The sequence below is a fragment of the Protopterus annectens genome, chromosome 7.part0, assembly GCF_019279795.1.
Source record: "Protopterus annectens isolate FY-2018-M chromosome 7.part0, PAN1.0, whole genome shotgun sequence".
NCBI lineage: Eukaryota > Metazoa > Chordata > Ceratodontiformes > Protopteridae > Protopterus > Protopterus annectens.
The window spans coordinates 385,633,710-385,656,625 of NC_056739.1; positions in this window are offsets into that span (position 1 = coordinate 385,633,710).

The window sequence follows — 22,916 nt, forward strand, 5'->3', positions numbered from 1 at the left end:
AGGGTTATTGTAAATCATATGCATACATATTATGAAAAAAAAGTGGATGATAAATGAAAAACAACTTTATAACTATGTATATAGTATAAGACTTTAAAACCTAAAGCAGCTACCACCCTGGAGTTATAAACTCCCAATCTAAGTAGTGACAAACACTCAGATTACCCCATCAGTAACAGCAGAATAACAGCTGCCACCATTAAATTTGTGTTTAGTTCTTATTTTCAAAATTACTATAAAAACTTGTCTTTTTAATTGTTTAACTATACAAATATATCACTCATCTATCAATAAACAACATATATTAATGTAAATATTATAATGTTAAGTTACTAAGTGAACATACTCACATATGATCTCCATAAAGAGAGAGCTTTGAAATTTCAAATAAACTATGAATACATCAAATCAAGCATTTCAAAAATCTTATCATAGTCTTTTTCCATATTACCCTTAGAATTGTCATTTCTTGATATGTAAGAGTTTTATATAACTATGTAGATCAGTAACTAGTGACACAATACATTATTAGTATCATTTAAGCAAAAAGAAACACATTCTGTTAAGAGGAATATGCAAATTAAATACATAGACACACAATCTAATATTGGAAAGCCTAAAAGTATACTCAGGAAACCTATCATTATTCTATGCCTACTAGCAATAACCCAGTATTATAGCATTTAAAAACAAGTAATCAATCCAGCAGAATAAACAATAGTTGGATCTCTATGTAGCTGTAGTTCTATAATCAAGTCATGACATAATGGTCATAATAAAAGCTTAGGCATATGCAAAGCAAGAAAGGGATAAAATCCATACTGTTAAAAAATGAGAAAAATAAATCTCAGAAGATGAACTTTACAGCAAATAAACCCCCCTGATGAGGCACCTAACATGAGTATGTACTGCAGCTATAAATGTACTATTTCTCTAGGCAAAGAGACCTACTTCAGCACAGTGAAGCTCTAGGTAGGGCAACCAGCACTAAAATAAATAATTCTTATAAAAAGTGTAGATACAGTCTTACAACTACGTAAAAAAAACTGATGCTCACTTTGTTCAGAGAGTGCTGGCAAAGAGATGATACAACTATTGTCATCTCCTCTGTTTTTTCACTTTTCTGATACTGCAAATGTTTCATTTCATATAGGTCAGTGTCATTACAAGTTATTGCTTGAGGCCAGTACAGGATGATCCATCTATAAAAAACTCAGAATACTAATCAAGAAACAATAAGCAAGCCAATCAGTAGGAAGGCAAAGACTCTGGGTATCCACTTTGTTCAGCAAGTATAGACTTATAAGTAAATTTAATCAGATTCAACTTAAACAAATAAATGGCATTTAGAAGCCATACTAGGTCAGTAAGAAACAATGGCTCATATTTGTGAGTTCTAGGATCACCGATGACTCAAAAGACACAGTGATGTAGCAATTCTTGTATGAGCATATTGATATAAATAATTTTTCAGCACTATGTATTATGTATACAAAAAGATTACCAAGTACATGCTGGATAGAACAGATGGACTGTTAAATATGCACATGAACTGTACTAATAATAAGTTTAATTTCAAACTTGCTCTTTCATTTTCATATTATTATATCTTTGTGTTAATTATCTTAAAATAAAGTACTTTGCCCATGAGCCGTGTGTTCAATTAAAGTAAGCAGGTACACAAGTTCACAGTCTTAAAAAGCATGTATGTAACTATAGTTTTGTAATACAGTCATGACATATTATCTACTTTATAGAAGTCTAAATACAGTATGAATAAAGCAGTATAAAATGCATATAAAGTCAAACTCACATTCTGAATGACAAATTATTATAAATTTTCAATGTAGGAATGCTGTGACTGTTCCTTAATACATTTCTGATGTCCTGAAGAGATTTCATCGCTTTTGTGTGACAATTAGGGTTCAAAGGTCATCTAGCCTTCTTATTCCATTCCCACACTGCTACAGAGTGCCTCCAAGAGGTTATTGGCTCGAGAACAAGCTGCACGAGTGAACAAGGACTCAAAAATGGTCTTTCCTTGCATTTCAGTGGAAAAAAACGAACAAGGTAGCCTTATTTCAAGCTTTTAACTAAGGCATGTATATTAAAGTAGAATAAATAAGAGCGAGGCATTCAGAGCAACTCGCAAACAGCGTAACCAAAGTTTTACCCAGTCTAACAACAAATACAAAAACTTTCAACAAAAACAAGCATTTTGTATTTCAACATAAAACCATTCAGCTATTTACATATCTACCAAATAAATATACATTAGGCAGAGTACAAGCAGAAGTGTAAGTAATGTAAATATAGATGTATAATGTAATTAACTATAGTACAGTAAACATAAGAAAAACAAAGCAATCCAAACCACAATGTGTCATGTATTCACAAGTACGATACCAATTCTCCCATTAATGGTCAATGCTGCAATAAATAATTATTAATGTATAAGTGATTTTATTTCTAGCTGTAACTCTGCCCCATTTCATTTTAGTCTCTTTCATCATAAATACTCATGAAGTAATATAACAGATTTCTATGTAAGTTATCAAATTTGGCTTGCCTTGTTATTGACAGTGTAAAATGAAAGTACATATGAATTAAGTGAAAGGTTAAACTGAAAAATGACTTAAAATAATAAGTATAAAAAAAGTCATTTATTTCTTCATCTTTTTTGCTTGTCTGAGGATTTCCATGAATAACTTGTTGCCATTCTCTTAAGTGATGGGTTAGACCACTCCATCTCATCTATTTTTTAAAGAATTTTATGATTTTTAATGTAGATCAAGGCTGAGTCCAAGTCTTCAAAGAATTTGGGACCATCTGATAGAAAGATCTTTAGTTTGGCTGGAAACAAAAGATATGTTTTCAACTGGGCTTTTTTAAGTTCTTTAATTAGTGGTAAAAATGTTTTCCTCTTGATATTACCATGGTAGAATAGTCACTATCAAAGTGTATAACTGACTCATTAACTTTAATAGGTGTCTTTGTCCACGCAGTTTTGAGAACCATTTCCTTATCAAATGAAGACAGGAATCTAACTATCACAGATCTGGGAATTTTCTTATTAGTGTTAGCAGAGGATAATGACCTATGGGCTCTTTCAATACCAAATGATAATGCTTCTGGTAAATCTAGGATTTTTGGAAGCCAAGATGTTAAGAAGCTTACCATATTATTTCCCTCAATGTTTTCTGGTAACCCAAAAATCCTTATATTGTTGCAATGTGATCTATTTTCCAAATGATCTAGTTTGGTTTGTAGTAAGGTATTTTGTTTAAGCAGAAATTCATGTTGTTTTCCTTCTCTTTAATTTTGCAGCCCATGTCATTAAGTGCCTCCTCAATTCCAGTAATCTGAATTTGTTGTTGTTGTAAGTCATTATGCAATATGTCCATCCGCTTAGTTCTTTTCTCTTTAAAATTGTCAATTTTGGTGTTTATTTTGTCAATTTTGATAGTTAATTCTTGTAGGTTGGTTAACAAAGTTTGAAACTCCTTTTTTAGAATGGAGATCTGACTGCTGGTTTTTGAAAAGCTCATTGTGATGATTCATATGAGTAGAATAAATGCAAGATAATATTTGACAGAAATATCTTCCCTCTTCAAGATTTTTTTTTTGGATATTATTGTGGCAAATGTAATCCCGTAGCAAGGTAAATAAAATTGAATTCCTGATTTAAAAGAAAAAGACAGAGTTTCCTTAAATTAGTAGTTTCCTTAGTGGAGCTGATAAAATCTGCTGCTACTCAGTGTTCATCTTGGCCATGCCCCCCAGTATCAGGGTTTGACTCAAGGTAGGTATTTTTGAAGTATTAAGTATATATGGAAATATTGCTTATTTTCATAATTACTTGCAAACAACTAGCAATATCTCAGGTATTGTGAGATATAAATAGACATTGGCAATGCATTTTCCTGTCTCCCATCATTGTATATCACACCATGCTCCTTAATAAAATGCAGGGCTCTCATTAATGAAAATATGAGCATAAATGTGAAAATATGAATAATAAATGACAGTGAATAATTTCCTACTGAAGGACATCCTAAATTAACAACCATAGTGTTATTTTGTTAATACCTCCTTGCATTTTCTTATACTGCCTATGATTATCTGATGTCACTTTGCTAAAAAAGTCCAATCCAAGAAAGGTATTGACACCATATGAAGCTATGGGTGTGAGCTGTAAGTATACAAAAAAGGCATTATAGGCATTATTGATTTAATCATTTAAGAAAAAAGCAGTAGGAAACTTACATTAGAGAGAGAGAGAGAGAGAGAGAGAGAGAGAGAGAGGTAAGGCCTACCAGCTAGGCTTAAAATGGCTCATAAGGGCAGTTAGCATAGTACTAACCTGTGAACCTATGAACCTATGAATCAAGCATCACATTACATAACACATCTGGAGCATGGCAATATATGAAGGCAAACACTGCTCCTAGACTTCAAATGACATTGAGTGAGAAATGATTTGGCAAAAATCAGGTTGGAAAGGGAGTATTTAGAGGAAAAAAAATATGGGATCCCAGGGTAAAGAAAAAATGAATGAAGTATGCATTTAGGATATGGTGTACAACATTTTAAACACCCCTTTCCACTAACCAGAGCATGATCTTCATCACTCTGGTAACCAGAAAATTGATGGGCAAGGTATTCGCTCAAGGGGTTCTATCATGCTACATTTGCTTACTTGATTTCTGGAATGTAACACTGAATGCTCCTAAGTAAAGTGAATAATTGTACAGCCGTGACATAAGTAATACAGGTGTGTTTTGGCTCTGTCTCCCACTACATTCCATAATGCTTTTTTTTTAAATCAGCTTTATTGAAAACATTAATATAATGAACAGATCTTTTGAAAGAAATTGAATAAGTTACATTTTTAAAATACAATATTTAAAAAAGAAAAAATAATATAATAACTATAATAGCACAGTAAACTACGTACAATGATGTTCACTATACATCGAATAACAGGATCAATTAATTTTAGTTTGGCAGAAGAAAATGAAAACATAGACTAAAAGATTTATAGAAAAAGAAAAGATTACTGCATTATTCACTTATCCAGTTCTTTAACCAATAATTCATGTGCATTTTCCCATTTGTAACATAATTTTGTATTCCTTGTAGATTTAGATTTGATAGTTAACATTTCTAATTTAGATATTTCGATATTTCTAAGAGAAGACCTTTAAACTCTTTAAATGAGGGAACTGATGAGGAATTCCAATTACTTGTAATTACTTTCCTGGCAATGGAAAGTATAGACCAGAGTAAAGAATATTTGTTTTTATTTATACAGTCTGGGACAGGTGTATCGAATAATACAAGTGACTTTGTAAGCATAAAATTGTATGTAAAAATTGTCTATAAAAAGTGTTAACTTCCTCCCAACATTTCTTTAATAATAGACAGTCATAAAATATATGATTCCAATCAGCATTTGTTACTGCATTACATCTCCAGCAAACAACATCTTGTTTAGTTATCTTACTCATTTTCTGAGGTGTGATGAAAGATTCATGTAAAAATCTCCATGTGAAGATTCTCCATTTAATGGAGGAAGTGGTTTTGCTGTCTGACTGATGGAAATTAACTTTGTCTTTTTCTGAGGGAATAAAACTAATGATTGCTGCAAATGAATTCCAATAGTTATCTGAATATTCATCTTGTTTAATTACTTTATAAATATATGATATACTATTTTAATTGGTAACGTATTATAAGTGTATAAAATCAAATAATGGATATGTTTGGGTATTGAATTTTTAGCATTTGAAGGGATTAAAATTAGCTTATCTAGAATATATTTTCTAAACTCTTGCAAATCTGAACAAAGTAGAGAGCTAAGGTTATGTTCACTTATAAGAGCATTAATAGATTTTGCCTCATTTTTATTTAACATTTGATGCCAAAACATCAATTGTTTTTGTTTAAATAACAACATTTTAGAATGATCTGCAGATAGAATTTTACCTTGTGCATAGGCAATAGGGAAGATGAGGAACAGCCAATTTTCAAAGATTCTAAACCTAAATATAAAGTTTTTAAAGGCCCTTAGAATTAAAGTTATATAAGTAGATTTAAGCATTTAAATGGAATAATTAGAAAACTATTCTCTCATATTCCATATAAATTAATTATTTATTAACTGTGGTAGATGTTTGTTATTTTCATTTTTGGTATTTTGGGATACATTTTACATAATTTCCTTCCATTTTGCAAAATACTCTCCGTCTATTAGATAAGCAATTGTTTTAATAACTGACAAAATTGAATAAAGTTCTAGATTTGGTAAAGATATACCTCCATTTTCCCAGCTATACATATGATAGGACAATGCAATTCTAGGCTTTATCGGATGCCATACAAAATTCTTAATCAGTGTGTTAATTTTTTTAATAAAAGAGCCTGTAGGGGGAATAGAGATAGATTGTATTATGTATAATATCTTTGGAAGCAAGATCATCTTTATAATGGAAAGTTTTTCATCCATTGTAAATAAAATCTTGTTCCACTTACTAATTAGAGTCTCTATGGTAGTATGGTAGTTATATTTTTACTATAATTTAGGTGTAAGATGTCTTTAATATTGGTTGCTATAATTATACCTAAATATGCTATTTGTTGGGACTGAGGTATATATATTTTATATTGGTCTTGTATATTATAACTTTTGGAACCAATTCAAAGAATCTGTGTTTTAGAATTATTAAAATTAAGACAAGAACTTTTTTGAAATATATCCATATTTTTAAATAATTCTTGTAAGGTAGGGTTAGTACCACTAAGAGTGATTAATACATCATCAGCAAACATTTGGATTTTTGATGTTTCATTACAATTTAACCTATATCCTTGTATATTATTGTTATCCCTTATTAGGTTAGCCCAAGGTTCCATAATTAATGTGAATAAAAGTGGAGATAGAGGGCAACCTTGTCTGGTTCCTTTTACAATGGGTATGTTCTGGGATATACTTGTACCTATTTTTATGTAGGCTTGCCTTTCATTATATAATTGAGTTATAAAGTTAATCAAGCTATTAGAAAAGTTTAAGTCCTTCAGTAAGATAAAAAGATAATTCCAATTAACTTACTCGAAGGCACAGCTAATATCTAAACTAACAAGAGTCAAATTATTCTTTAAGGCTTTTACTGATTCAATTAAAGTTATTGTTCTTTTGATGTTATCATAAGAAGTTATATTAATTATAAAACCTGTTTGATCCATATCTACCAGGGATGGTAAAAATGTTTTAAGTCTATCAGCATAAATAGACATGAACATTTTATAGTCTGTATTTAATAACGAAATGGGTCTATATGAAGCACATTTTACAGGATCTTTATCAGGCTTTAGTATGGGGGAAATAAATGTGCATTTCCAAGAGGGAGATATAATGTTGTTATTTTGAGCTATACTGAATACTGTATGTAGTAGAGTTAACACTTTAGCAGGCAAAACCTTATAGATTTCAGAAATTATACCATCGTTACCAGGAGCTTTATTGTGCTTAAGTTTGGTTATTTGATCTTTTACTTCTTTAAAAGATATTTGTTTATCTATTAATTTTATTTGTGCTTCACATAGTCTGTTCTTTATATTATTATGTATAAAAGGTTGAATATCTTTTGTACTATTAATGTTATCATTGGGTTGGTTTAATTAAAAAAAATTCTCTAAACTCACTTAATATATTTGGTAAATCAGATAACATTTTTTTTGTTGGAGAATAGATTTCTTTAATATGGTGAAGTTTAATCTTTTAGTTTTGTTAGCTAGTATATTCATGGATCTAGGATTTATAGAAACAGTTATAAGTTTATATTTTTCAAGATTTATCATAACTTTATGGTTTAAAATGTCCATGTATTCATTGTTTAAGGTATTTATTTCATTCATTCCGTCTTTCTTATCTGGATTCTTTGAAGCATCAAGCCTTAAAGTATCTAACTTTGTTTGTATATCTTGAAGGTCTTTATCCCATGAAATTCTTTTCTTTTTATACCAATCAATAATTTTACCATATAGGTAGGCTTTTAGAGCATCCCAATTGTATATTTCTGAAGTTCCCTGTGTACTATTAAGTTTAGTAAAATGTTGTACTTCTGTAGTGAAGAAAGCAATAAAATCTTTGAGTTTAATTATATAGGCTGGTATCCTTTCAATTTGAACATTAAATATGAGGTTTAGTATAAAATCAAATGTTATGGAATTATGGTCCAAAAGAGGACAAGAAATCACTTTTGAGTTTGATAAGAAATCAGTTAAGTTATTGGAAATTAATACCCTATCTATTCTTGAATATGAATTATACCTATGTGAGTAGAATGTATAGAACAGTGACTTAGGGTCAGAAAAGTTATTAATATCTTTCATCATGTATGAATCTGAGAATTCATTCAATAATTTAGCTATAGTTGGAATTTTCCTTTTACCACTGGTATTAGAGTCTTTTATGTCAGAAATACAGTTAAAAATCCCCAGCAAGAATAATACTACCCTTAGAAAACTGAACTATATGTTCTATATGTTGTTTCACTGTTGTAGGTCCAATGCCAGGAATCCAATACATATTTATTAATGTCAACATTTTCTTATTAAACTCTATAATAGCTGAAGATAACATCCCCTTGTTATCTTTGTAGGTGTCAATTATTTTAGGCATAGGTCATGTATTTTCCATAGTATGGCCACCCCCTTTTTTGTGTATGTTCTGAGCTAATCAAAAGTTTGTAAGATTTTGATTCCAATTTTGTGACATCTTCAGTTAGTAAATGAGTTTCTTTGAGAAATATTAACTGAGTATTATGCAATTTAAGATATTTGTTCAAAGATCTTCTCTTATTAGGATTACTTAATCCATTGATGTTTAATGATATACACTTTAATGATGTCATGAAATATTAATGTTCTGAATATCTGTTGTTGAATAACACTCCTTTTTTCCCATTTTTTTATAAGTGAATAGAAATTGACTATTAGGAATACAATTATAATTTACGCACAAAACATGAAAAACATTTATCCAATGAAATTAGTTTACATCAAATTCAATTTTGTAAGATTCAGTGAGAATCATAATAGCTATTAACAGAAACTTATAACATTCATTAATAGCATAGACTCTTTCAAACCCCCCCCCCCCGGAGTTAAAAACTCCTAATTTGAGTGACATCTGTCACCCAAATTAACCACCAGGCTAGCAACAACATTCATCTCTTCCCTGTCTAAATATATATGTTGTTGCATAATTTCACAAACATCCATTAGAATTGTATGTACCAATTTAAGAAACAAATTAAAGTAAATCAAATGTAACTGTTTCATTTTAACTTTTGTCATATGAATTCAACATATCATAAATTCCAGACATGTATTATATAATAATGCAAAAATCATAACTAATTTATATGTAATGGACTGTTATAATAAACAATAAGTACACTAATCCCGTCTCTTTATGTATTGTGCCAATATCTAACAACACTATTTCCCCATCTCCATGTATCTTTAAGACCTTTAGTAATCTGAAAGAACTTTTAGATTTGTCAGAATAAATCAAATTACTAGTTTATATGGTAAACATCTGCATCTGAGACTATACTGTATGTAGCAAACTATAGACATATAGACTATATTATGTTTCAGTCATTATTTATTATTTTCTACCTGTAATAGAATTATTTTTATTTCTGATTTTTGTGTGTTGTAAAAGAATATTAACTTCTCCTTAGGTGTCATAAAAAGCTTTGTATATATTCATTTCCTTTCTTTTTTCTTTCTTCTTTCATAAATACTTTAAAGATGTTACTATACATGCCTTATATTTGTTGTACTAATCAAAAGAGGCTTACATAAAATAGAATTATAAATAAAAGTGTAAAAACATAGGGGTATAAATGTATCAAAAATGCTCTGCTTATACATGCTCATAAATGCTTTTAATATAATAATTATATTATACTAGTTACTTAGCTGCAGTTCATTCATTTGACCTGTAGATGGCATCAGAGACCATCTAATCAAGCTATTATCCATCTCTGTGAGAGTTCTCAGCACAAAGTTCAGACCGCAAATAGCTTCATGGAAATGACACTTTTTTTCTTGCTTTCTTTTGAGGCAGTCGCAGTACAAACAGGCAGCAGACTCATTCAGCAGTTCAGATGCACGAGACCAAGGAGGGAAAACTTTTGCAGCTATTTTCTTCTTCCTTTTTTTTTTTTATTTTTGTAAGCCACAGACTATCTTGCGGCAGGACCAAGAAACACAAAGCAGATAAAATAAAAAGGCAACAGAGGGGAAAAAAGCCAACATAAAACAGTACAAAGCCAAGAAACTCCATCTCTCAAACCCAGCAGACCACTAGACCACCATGGACACACCAATCCACACCAAACCCTTCATTTTAACAACACTGCTATGTATACTATACTCTTGTCATACCAGTCAATATAAAACTTACACAACCACAATAGAATTATGAAGACAAGTGTACAGAATGTAAGGGTTTAAGTGTGTGAAAAGTGCCTTGATTATGGACATTCATAAATGTTTAAATATAGCAGACATATCAAATATGTTATTTAGATGCAGTTTTTCAACCAAGCTGTAGATGGCATTAGAAACCATCTATTCTAACTATTATTCAGCTTTTACGAAGCTTTTCAGCACAAGGTTCAGACTATAAACGTTTCCATGGAAACAACACCTTTTTCTTGCTGTCCATTGTAGCAGCTTTAATGCGAGGACAAACCAAGGTTGTTTAACAGATCAGGTGCATGAGCTTGTGGAGGGAAAACATTTACAGCTTTTCACTGAGAAAACTGTTGATTAGCTTGTCGGAAAACCGGGAAACATAAAATGAACAATAAGAGAGACATACAGGGGGAAGAAAAGTAATATAAAATGTTAAAGGACCAACAAACTCCATCTCCTAAACCCGGTAAACCTCTAGACCACCACAGACATATCATTCTATACAAAATCCTCCATTCCTTCACAACCAACAGCAAAGAGGAAAATAGAAAGAAAAACAAAAGAAATAAATTAAAACCTCTCCATAAATATTTACATTTCTAAAATAAATATCAAATCAATTACTTCAAAACATATCAGATCACTGAAAGGGAGAAAAGATAAACTTTTCATATGTCTATTACAAGAAATATCGCCAAAACAGGAGATGGGAAACATAATTATTAAAGCAACAATATGGCAACAATATCAGTGAAGAGTCTCTCTTCACAGAGAGGCAGGGAAATAAAACAGCAAACAGTTAAATGAAGTAGATTCTATTTTAACAAAGACTTTCATTTTCTCATCTATAAGTCTCCGTATCTACTATAGTTCCCCAAAATACCATAAATGTCAGTCCCAAACATACGGAGCATTTATTATAACAGACAACAACCAGTATATAAAGATAAATAAATGAATAAATAAATATCTTTTACTTGTTATAGAAATTGAACTAGAATAAACTAAAGTTAATAATAACAAACTACAAAATACCATTAAACAACTATGTACCATAAAAAACCTCATCTGTTAAACCATTTCCACTTCCCCAATTTCTGGGTTAGTTTTTACGACTTGGATAAAAAAAGCCATAGTAAAATAGCTTAATAAGTCACTTATTTTTGAGTTTCTTTTTTATGTTCAGAGGTCTTCCAGGAATTGTTATCAGCATTTCTTTTAAGGCTGGCATTTGCCCACTCCATATCCTCTATTTTATCAAGCAGTTTTCTTGTTTTGACAAAGATAATGGCAGAGTCGATGTTATCAAATATTTTTGGACCATCTTGGAGAAATATTTTTAATCTGGCATGAAATAATAGGTATGTCTTTATTTGGACTTTCTTTAGTTCTTTTAGCATTGGCAAAAAAGCTTACTTTTGGCAATTACAGAAGATGAGTAATCATTATCAAAGCATATGACATTTTCTTTATATTTGATAGGAGATTTAGCCCAAGCAGTCTTTAACACTATCTCCTTGTCATGAGAAGATAAAAACTTCACTATAACAGATTTAGTAGAATTGGATTTACCTTTTTTACAGTAGCCAAGGACCTGTCTGTTTTTTCTATCCCATATGAGAGAGCTTCAGGAAGCTGTAATACATCAGGGAGCCAAGATGTTAAGAATTTTTCCATATTACCTTCTTCAACATTATCAGGCAAACCAAAAAGTCTGATATTATTTATTTTTGATCTATTCTCTAGAGCATCAATTTTTGTTTGTAAAAAAGTATTTTGTTTTAAAAGAAAGTCTATATTGTGCTCACCTTCCTGAATTCTAGTGTCCATATAATTTAGTGAAGTCTCCATACCAGTAATCTGTCTCTTTTGCTGTTTAAGGTCTTTGTGTAAGATTTCCATTTGCTGGGAACATTTTTCTTTGAAATTATACAGTTTCACATCCATTCTATCAATCTTTGCTGTTAGTTCTTGAATATTAGTTAATAGTAACTGAAGTTTTTTTCTTAATAGTTGTTTCTTGAAGTGTAGATTTGGAATAGCTCATCCTGTAGTCTGAAGTCCAGATATTTTCTCTAATACTTTTTGGCAGGAAAGAAAAATTGCCAAAATGTTTATATACTATCCTAAAGAATGATTAATAGAATCCAAATATATATAAAAAACAAAATTAGGATAGATATACTCAAAAAATCCTATCATAAATATTCTGTAAGGACAGAGCAGAGAGAAAGTGCTGTTACTCAGTGCTCATCTTGGCCACGCCCCTTCCATTCTATAATACTTTGACACACAAGTCAGGTGATATGATTCAACATGTACTCTGTTTCCCAAAGATCAAGAACCACAAAGCAATACAAATATAGTGAGGTTAGGAAGTCTATAGGTTACCTTCCTTAATATAACCTCAGCAAATGTTACTGTTACTAAGAGAAAATTGGCATAATATAAAGGAAATAAATCACAAAGTATGGAGAATGGATTAAAATAATATGTAGAAACTATCCTAACCTCCTTCACTTCTTTCTGGGTAGATGATTGGAATTAGACTCCTAACTGCCTATTTTTGGGTTGTACAGTACCTCCAACAAATGCTAGAGAGGTTTCTCACCACGGCTTATTATATATATATATATATCTGCTATAGTGTTGTACCCATTTGCTTCAGAATGGGAAATTGTAATTGATAATGGATATATGGCAGTGAAAAACAGGATGTTTCATAAACAAGAGGTGGCCTTTTGTTGCTAGACAACTTATCAAAAGATTTTCAGTTGTTGTATTAAACATTTGTTTGAATTAGGTCACTGATATCAGTCTTCTTAACATAAACATTTCAAAACTGTAAAATGCTTCCTTTTGCTTGGACTACATCCTTCAAAATCTAAAGCTCAATTCTTAAGTTAAGTAAAATAAAATGCAAGTTTGAAAGAATATAATGAATACAGATGCATTTTTTGTGCCTTGCATAATGTTATAGAAAAGAGATTTCATGGGGTGCCTTGAAAATATTTTTAGGTTAAATTTTGTAATGATGAACATGTTTAATTGTTTAAAGCTATGTTGGTTATCAGGTTTGATAATTAAACATATAAGTTTGCAAGCAGTTGATCATAGAAAACACATCACCTTTACTTTGTTGTCTCTGAACTGGTGTCCCTTCAGACAAAAAACAAAAAAACTGGATTCCTTCTTTTTAAACTAAGCCCATCAATTTCTTCTTTAACACACTGCTTCAACATGCCATGTCAATGAATGGTGCAAACCCTTAGGTAATACTCTGTTTCAGAACTCCATCTGCCATACCAACAACCAGCTTATCCTTAAATAAAAATGCTGCAGCTGCAAAATATCACCAGAAAGACTCTGTTCTTATATTTGTCACTGACAACAAAACGCTCTTATAAAAAGGTAATACTTAATTAGGTTACTCTCTTTACCCACTTAGTCCATATTATATTAGTTCCTAGCTCAACAACTAATCTATCTACACCCCGAGCTGTGTTGCAAGTATTTGCTCTTACCTTACTTTACTGAAACTAATCAATTTCTTAACTCATCATCAATTGTAGCTAATATACACTACAATTATACAAATCTACTTCACATTAATGAAATTACACTTACCCAAATTTCATATAACCAAGACAAAAACATCAAAGTGGCATTTTAATGAACACTTACATTACCGATTGTTTAACTAGGGAAAGAAGGCAGTCAACCAACAAGAACAAAAAAAAAATCATACTGAAGCCAGACCTCTCAACCAATCGGGGACAAATTTCCACAGAATCAGGGACAAGTCACGAAAAAATCAGGGACAATCAGGGACACTTTTAAAATATTAGTGCTATTAACGTGAAACATTGACAGATTCAGAGCATATGAATTAATACACATTTTCTGAAGTAAAAAGTCTATAACTCTTAATTATTGTCATTATTCATTAAGTGTAATTCACCACCTTTCCTCCAAAAGTCACTAGTTTTAGGAGGGATTAAGAGGGACAGAGCTAAAATTTGAGTCAAAATCAGGAACATCCCTGAAAATCAGAGACAGATGAGAGGTATGACTGAAGCACATCAGACCCATCCAAGTGGGGGGCTTCACCCCCATACCCCCCATTGTGAGGGACTGCACCCTCTATACCCCCCTAACTAAATACACCAAATCTGGGATCGCACTGCAGTGGGGAAAAGGGCAAACTCCCAAATATTGGCTGACAGCCTCCTTTCCCTAGTTAAACTATCAGTAATGTAAGTGTTCGTTAAAATGCCACTTTGGTGTTTTTGTCTTGGTTGTATGATATTTGGGTAAGGCACATTTCATCAATTTGAAGTAGACCCTATTATACACACTTGACATGTTGCTTATTTCTGTACTGTATCTTGTTCTCATGTATTATAACCTTAAAAGTTACTGATTTTGATGCCAGTATATTAGCTGGATAACAAGTAATGTTGCTTCTAAACTATCTTGTATCTGTGCCTGTGCTGCCTACTATGGGTAACTGCCTTCCATTTTTGTCATGTATCCTGTATTGTTTAAGTAACTTATATGCTGTTACTATGGAACTTCTCACTGGGCTGCTACACAGAATTGATCCCAATTCAATTGGACATTCCAGTAATTAGAACATAAACAAATTGATGATAAATGCTGCTGTTATCTGTGAAGTCAGAAGAAGAGTCCTAAATGTGAATGAGAAACATGCCATGTAAACTTGGACTGATAGAAGAAGAAGAATGGCTGGACAACAAAGCTGTTACAGAAGTATTACCCACTACGATTATTTTTTTGTCAGTGTGCTAACATGCTCAATGTGTAGGAGGAAGAGGAAAAGAATTTCCACTTCATATAATGGAAGTCATTAAAGCAACAAAATTAATGGGTAAACAGAAATGGCAGAAGATCCTGTTGAAAACTATGTGGCAAGTTACTTACAGACTTTAATCCCTGAGGGAGGAAAAGCACAAGTAAATAGAAGCATTCTTAAGATGACTATTTCTGAGGCAAGTTTCTTGGATTCCATTTCTGAAACACCTAAGAAGCTTGTAATGATTAATGACCCACATCTGATTCTCTATATTGCCCTCACTATAGCACAACACTGCTACATAATTTTATTAATGCTCATTATTGCAGAGACAAAATGTTCAGGTAGTATAAACACACTTTTGATCTACTTTGTTGTCTTTTTATGCTAACAAGAAAGTGAATTGAAAAGTAAGACGTTACATTTCTGAAGAAGTTTGTCAAAAGGTTTAACATCTGATGAAAGCTAAGCAAAAGCCCCTGAGCAGATGCATAGAAAATCAAGCCAGCAAAGCTCTGGCAAAAGATAAAAATATGTCTATAATGACATTTATAATTCTGTCTTCATGATAGCATCATGGGACATATGTAAATTACCCCTGAAAGTAAGAAATACGTCAGCAAAGTGACAAAAGAATGTACAACAGCACATGCATCTTTAATAATGCAATTAAGCCAACAGTGCAGACTGCATAAGAGCAGATGCAGTCCATAATTTAATACTCAGCAAAAAGACCAAGACAGTGCTATAAAAATGTTTTTGAAATGTAATACTTGGCATTTTACAATATTCCCAAACTGAGAATCCAGTCTTGGAGCTTAGATCTCCTATCATCCATAGACAAGACCACATACTTATTCACAAGCAACGCACATTTCTCTGACTTAAAAGGCAAAAAAATTTCAGAGATGAAAAGACAATTGAATAATGTCAGAACAGGTATATTCAGATACCTTTCAGTCCATGCAACACAGATCTCAAGTGATAGAAGTGCAGTTAAACTGAAAGAAGGTTAAGACAAATTACTACTGTGGAACAAATCCTACCTCATAAATAGCTGTTTTGCTTTTGTTTCAAATTCTGTAATGTAGTAGGCAAAAAACTTAACAGCTTACTGAGATATTTGACGCAAACACTCAATGCTATTAATACAAGAGTTATATAGCCTCAGCGAAAGTAGCAAAATGACCCTGTGTAAAACACTGTACAATATGATAAATCTGTATTAATAATAGAAATTAGCAGTCCCAATAAATACAGTAGTATTGCCTTTGGGGGTATTATTTTTTTTGTGAACATCTTAAGTTTAATGTAATGGAGAATAAAAAACAGAGTTTTATGAAATGAAGGCTATCGCCCTTTCTCTGTGGTACACTGACCTGAGACATAATTATATTAAAGAAAGGGGTACAGTGTGTAAGAGTAAGTCACCTCTATACTGCAGTTGGGGCTGCTATCTCCACTATGGAAAAATGGAGATGGAATTTTCACTTTTGAATCTGAGTAGAATTCAAACTCACGTCACTCACGTCCACATCACAGAACTGTTAGGGGGAGATTGAGAAATACATGGTGAGTAAGAATCATGTATAGGTATAGTGCTTTTTTAAGCTCAGACTGGAGCTGAGTAGTTAGCGGCAGGGGCGGCTCATGCTATTGGACTGCAGGACTGCAGCCCCCCAGATGTAAAATTGATAAAATAAATTTAAAAATAAAATAATTTCTGTGAGTCCCGGACCTCTACCTGTGCATGCATGCTCAGTGAGTTCCAGGTTTCTGTAAATCCAGACTGCTGTTTAATCAGTCCTGATTATGAAGAGAATGCATCAATGTACAGATGCCCAAAAGTCTATGCAGTTTGTAACTGAATAGACTGGAAGGGGAATGAACTGCAATGTCTGCAGTCATGTACATGGATAGCTACTGACTGGCTCTTGCTGCAAGGGAAGGGAATTTGTATTTATTACAAGGGAAGGTTTATCTCCAGGAACAAAGCTGCTACAAGGGAACATATAGGTACTGTGTATGTGTGTGTGTGTGTGTGTGTGTGTGTGTGTGTGTGTGTGTGTGAAATGCGCCAGTTAAGTATACCTGATGACTAGAGTTACTCAGGTTCAAACCTTGTACCTTGGGTACAGGTAGCAAGAGCCTGAATCCCCTACCCATTACCACTTGTGAAAACTGCCCAGATTTTTGCCTCCTATTTTTGTTCTGTTCCTCATAAAATCTGTGGTTTCTGTATTTTTGTAATCAGTGAAGGACTGAATTCACTAAATAATGATAGGCATTTGAATTTCAGACTTCATATTCTTCAGAAAATACATGGTAACACAAAACCTTTTATTCTAGCAATTTTCTAAGTTTATAAGATCGATATTTGAAAATGTTCCCTATTTTTGGGGCTGTATTCCCCATTATTGACTTTGTCCAGGTTTTGCGTGCTAAGTGGTTGACAGCTATGATGAGAACTGAAGTTACTGAATATGTTTGGGGGCTGTATTCCTCCATTATTGGCTTTGTCCACCTGTTTGTGCTAAGAGGTTGAGAGCTATGGTGAGAACTGAATTCACTAAAGGATAGCCATTTAAGTTTCAGTCTTCCTGTCTTTCAAGAAACAGCTGATTTGGCATAGTGGTATTTTGCTCTCACTGTAGTGCATGGGGTCCTGGGTTCAAGACTTCGCAGTGAAATGCATTGTGGTAACACAACATTTTATTCTAGCAACTTTCCAAGATTATACAAGTAATGTTTAAAATGTGTCCCTGGTTTTTGGGCTTTTGTCCTTCCCTCCCCAATAAATTTTGGCTTTTTCCAGATTTCTTGTGCTGTAAAGTTGAGAGATACAGTTGAGCGTCAAATGGATTTTACAAGGAACTGAGAGCTTCAGGGGAAGAGAACTTTAGTGCTGCTTATGCTCAGTCTGCTTGCATTGTTAGCATAACAGGTTGAATGCTTGCTTTTGATTCAGAAGGCTTTGGGTTCTACTCCCACAGAATATAGATGCATTGCTGATACTGTACTGTGTTGTACTTTTAAAGAGGGTGGATGCCGTAGTCCTGAGAATGTCCTCTTTGGCAGAGATATCTAGTAACTATGAACCTGTTATCAGCTTGCCATCCATTCCCTATTGCAATATTACTGGCTTATCATTTTTTAATGTTTGTTTGTTTGTTTGTGTCTTTCAGCTTTTCCCGGTTAGGGGTCGCCACAGCGGAACTCCGGTCCACTAATGATTGGTAGTTGATTTTTACGTGCCGAGTTACCAGCCCTGACACACAACCTTCAATGAAGGTACGCCCATTTACGCATGTCTCCACGCAGAAGACGCTCTAGCTGAGAATCAAACTGGACAGTGTCTTACTATGAGGTGACAACGCTACTGCAGCACCACCACCGCGAATTCTAACATAGGCAATTTATTCCTCAAGGGCAACAGGTACTTTATTTGTAGATGAAACAATGAAATATAAAGTTGTTTGCTAGCAGCAACCTCTTCATTAGATACATATCTCCTTAATGTGGAATTATTTAGATGACTTTTACTTCTGCAGAGATTGTGCATATTTACTGATACTGGTTGATTGTAGAAGTTTGAGTAGACTTTTATAATGGAAATGTTCTGAATTGGGCAGTTTTGTCATTATTGGTGAATGCATTTTGCTTCATTGTTTACTGGAAAAATATTCAAAACAATAAATTTAAAATGCCCTCTAACAACTGTACTATATTATGCAAGGAATATAATTTAATACAATCAGGAAGGTGTTTATTAATTATCTGATCAGCTCAGGTATGCTCCTTCACAGTTCTTGGTTGGATGTGTTCAGTTAGAAACCAGTTAAATCAACTGTTCACAAGCACAGACTTTTTTTGTTACTGAATATTTTCACTGGTTGAGTTTGAATGCTACTGAAAGTGATAAAGCCAGATTGAAGCAATCACTTAAGTTAGATCTTTGTTTTTGTTTTGGGGGGGGGGTACTTATTGTCCACACCTAGGGAGCTAAGTCTACTGCACAATTCTCTCGGCTGAACTATACCTCTCAACTGTCCATATTTTTTCAGAATTAATAAATTTTTGCTTCTTATTTTTGGTTTACTCCTCATAAAATTTGTGGTTTTCTGTCAAATCATTTAGGAATGAAGTCACTAAATAATGACAGACACTGAGTTTCAGACTTCATACCCTCAGAAAAATGTATGCTAAATTAAGACCTGTTATTCTATCAACTAAGTTTATAGAAGAACAATTTTTAACACTGTTTGTTTGTTCCCCCAATATATATGGCCTTGTCCAGATTTCTTGCATTAAGAGGTTGAGAAGTACATGGAAATAAATCACTTTATAGAATTAGGTGTATCCAAACCTCTCAATTGCCCCAAATTCTGGCTCAATAAATTGCTCTCCCCCTAATAATCCCTCCAGAAAATGGCAATTTTGGAAGAAATGTGGAGGATTTACAATTAATAAATAATTGTAATGATCAGAGTTACAGATTACTTTTATTTCAGAAATGCATGTAGATTTCTTATTTTGCCAGTTGCTCAACTTAACAGTACTAATATTAAAAAAGAGTCCCTTCTTTGACAGATTCTCAGCTGTATTGTGTGGCTATATTATATTTTTGCATCACATTTTTGGTCCATTTTTCATAAAATTGTGGTTTTCTGGCAAATTAGTGGCAAATCATTAAAAATTGAAGTTAGAAAATAATGACAGACATTTGAGTTTCAGATTTCATACCCTTAAGAAAATTCATACCAGTGCAAGACCTACTATTCTATTATCTTTCTAAGTTTGTAAGAGCAATATTTTAAAAAAATGTCCTTATTTTTGGGCCTTTATCCCACTTCTGTTTATGGCTTTTTCCAGATTTCTTGCTCTGAGGTTGAGAGGTATGACAAATGTGTCAGGGCCATCACCGTCAGCCAGAGATATTTCAAATTGAGACATACTTGTTGTACCCCACTCCCCCATGTAGTGACTCTGGATGTGTCCAAGCAAGGCAATGAGCATTTATGGAGTGTAAGTGTGCAGAGTATCCCCCATCCAAGGTAGACACAAGTACTACAGTGGCTTTTCATCTGCCCTTGATTTTGCAGAATGTTCTGGTTTTCTGTCATATTTTATACTGTTGATTTATGCTTATTATTATTCAGAAAACGCATGTTGTTGCAGTGCCTGTTGCTCTGTGTTTATGTAGCAATGCTTTAATGACCATCAGGCAAGCTTGTCTGAGATTGCAAGATGCAAGTAAGCTTTAATAAGCATATTGTTAAAGAATTATCAACATGGAAAGCATTTTTGCTGTTGCTATGCAGAGAATATTTACATAACTAGATAATGTATAAGCCTTAGGTATTGAAATGCATATGACAGTATTTGTAATAAAAAATAGGATTACAGTATTTTCAGAAGCTCATTACATTTGTGGAGATTTGCAGTCATCTTTGCAGGCTTTACCTGTAAACTAAACAGAATGCCAGTCTATCATGTGTGGTCCATAACCTATGCAGTAATCCTTTAAGCAATTTATCTCAAACTTGTTTCTTGTTTGCTGTTCATTGTTTACTTTGATCATGTTTTTCCCATGAAACAAGTAGTCAGTAGACAAGTTGTCAGGAAGCAGGTCTTTTTTAGATAAGAAACATTTTTACAAGTGGGTGTATCACAGAGATTGCTACTTTCAACATGTTACCTGGTACTTTTATAAAGCTAGATCATCATCATCATCCCCTTTTTCCCATTTACATGGGGTCGGGGAATCGTATTAACTGTCGCCAACTCTCTCGATTCAGTGCCACTCTCCTGCCTTCTTCAACACTCATGCCTGACTGTCGCAGATCTTCTTTCACACAATCCATCCACCTCTTTGCTGGATGCCCTCGCTTCCTCTTACCTTCTTCCTGTCTGTCCCAAATCTCCCTCACCAGATTGTCTTCTGCTTTTATACACATGTGCCCATACCATCGTAATCTGTTTTCTTTGATCTTTTCTGCAATTGCAGCTACTTTGGCTTCTGCTCTTATGTCCTCATTTCTTCGCTTGTCCCGCAGTGTGCATCCTAGCACCTTTCTCAGGCACTTCATTTCCATCACCTCTAGCTTCTTCAACTGTTCTGCCTTTACTGCCCAGGTTTCTGTACCATACAGTAGTACTGGTCGCATCACTGTCTTGTACACCTTACTTTTCAGCTTCTTTGGCTTTCTTCTGTCATAGACTACACCTGATACTCTATGCCAGTTGGCTGCAGCCCCTCTGATTCTAGCTTTGACCTCTTCATTCAGACTACCCTTCTCCTCAACCACCCCTCCCAGATACTTGAAGCTGTTTACCTGTTCCACTATCTTCCCATCTATCTCTATTCTCAGCTTCTTCTGATTTCCCCAATCTGCTGCCATTATCACTGTCTTATCTGTGCTTAGTTTCATCCCATGTGCCTTCAGATTTGCATTCCATTCTCCTAACCTTTGCTGAAGTTCTAGCTCAGAGTCTGCCTGTACTGCCACATCATCTGCATACAATAGCTTTGTTGATCTGTCCCCTCTAACCTGTTTGCTGATGTAGTCCATTACCAGTATGAACAGCAGTGGGCTCAGAGCTGAACCCTGATGTACACCCACTCCCACTGGGAACCCCTCAGTGAGGCCAAACACTGCTCGTACTTGAGTCACTGGGTCCTTGTACATAGCCTGTACTAATTCTACCAGTGTTTCTGTGACTTCAAACCACTGCAGTACTGCCCAGATCAGCTTTTTTGGGACCTTGTCATATGCTTTCTCCAAGTCTAGGAAAGCCCAGTTTGACTCTCTCCTCTTCTCTAGTTTCTTCTCAAGTATCTGTCTCAATATAAACATTGGGTCAATTGTGCTGCATCCTGATCTGAATCCGAACTGTTCATCTCCCATCTTACATTCTACTATTCTGCGTATCCGTTTATCAATCACCCACTCCAGAACTTTCATGCAATGTGGTAGGAGTTTGATGCCTCTGTACTGTCCACAGTTGTGGATGTCCCCTTTGTTCTTGTACACTGGCATGAGTATGCTTATTCTCCAGTCATCTGGAATATGCCTTTCTCTCCACACTGCAATTAGTACCCTCAGGAGCCATTTCTCCCCTAGCTCACCCAGCATCTTTATCATATCTGCTGTGACCTTATCTGAGCCTGCTGCTTTCCCTGACTTCATTTTCCTTAGTGCTGCTCTTACTTCTTCTAAGCTGGGCTCCTCTTCTACTCTCATTGTAGGCTGTTTCTGGGGCAGTACCGCTTCTGTGGGGTTTTCTTCATTCAGAAGCTGCTGGAAATACTCCTTCCATCTGCCTTTGATGTCCTGTGGGCTGGTAAGCAGGTTGTTGCTGGAATCCCTTATGAAGGGTGTCTGACTATCTTCTTTATCTTTCTGTCTTTGCCTTGCAATCTGGTATAGTTTCTTTGTGCCCCTTACTGAGTCACTTTCCAGAAGCTGATAAAGTGCCTCTGATGCCCTATTCTTTGCTATTGCAACTTCTTTCTTAGTTTCTTTGTTAGCCAACCAGTAGTCCTTCCTAGCTTGGTCAGTCTTTTCAATCTCCCACTTCTTCCTGCACTCCTTCTTTCTTTTGA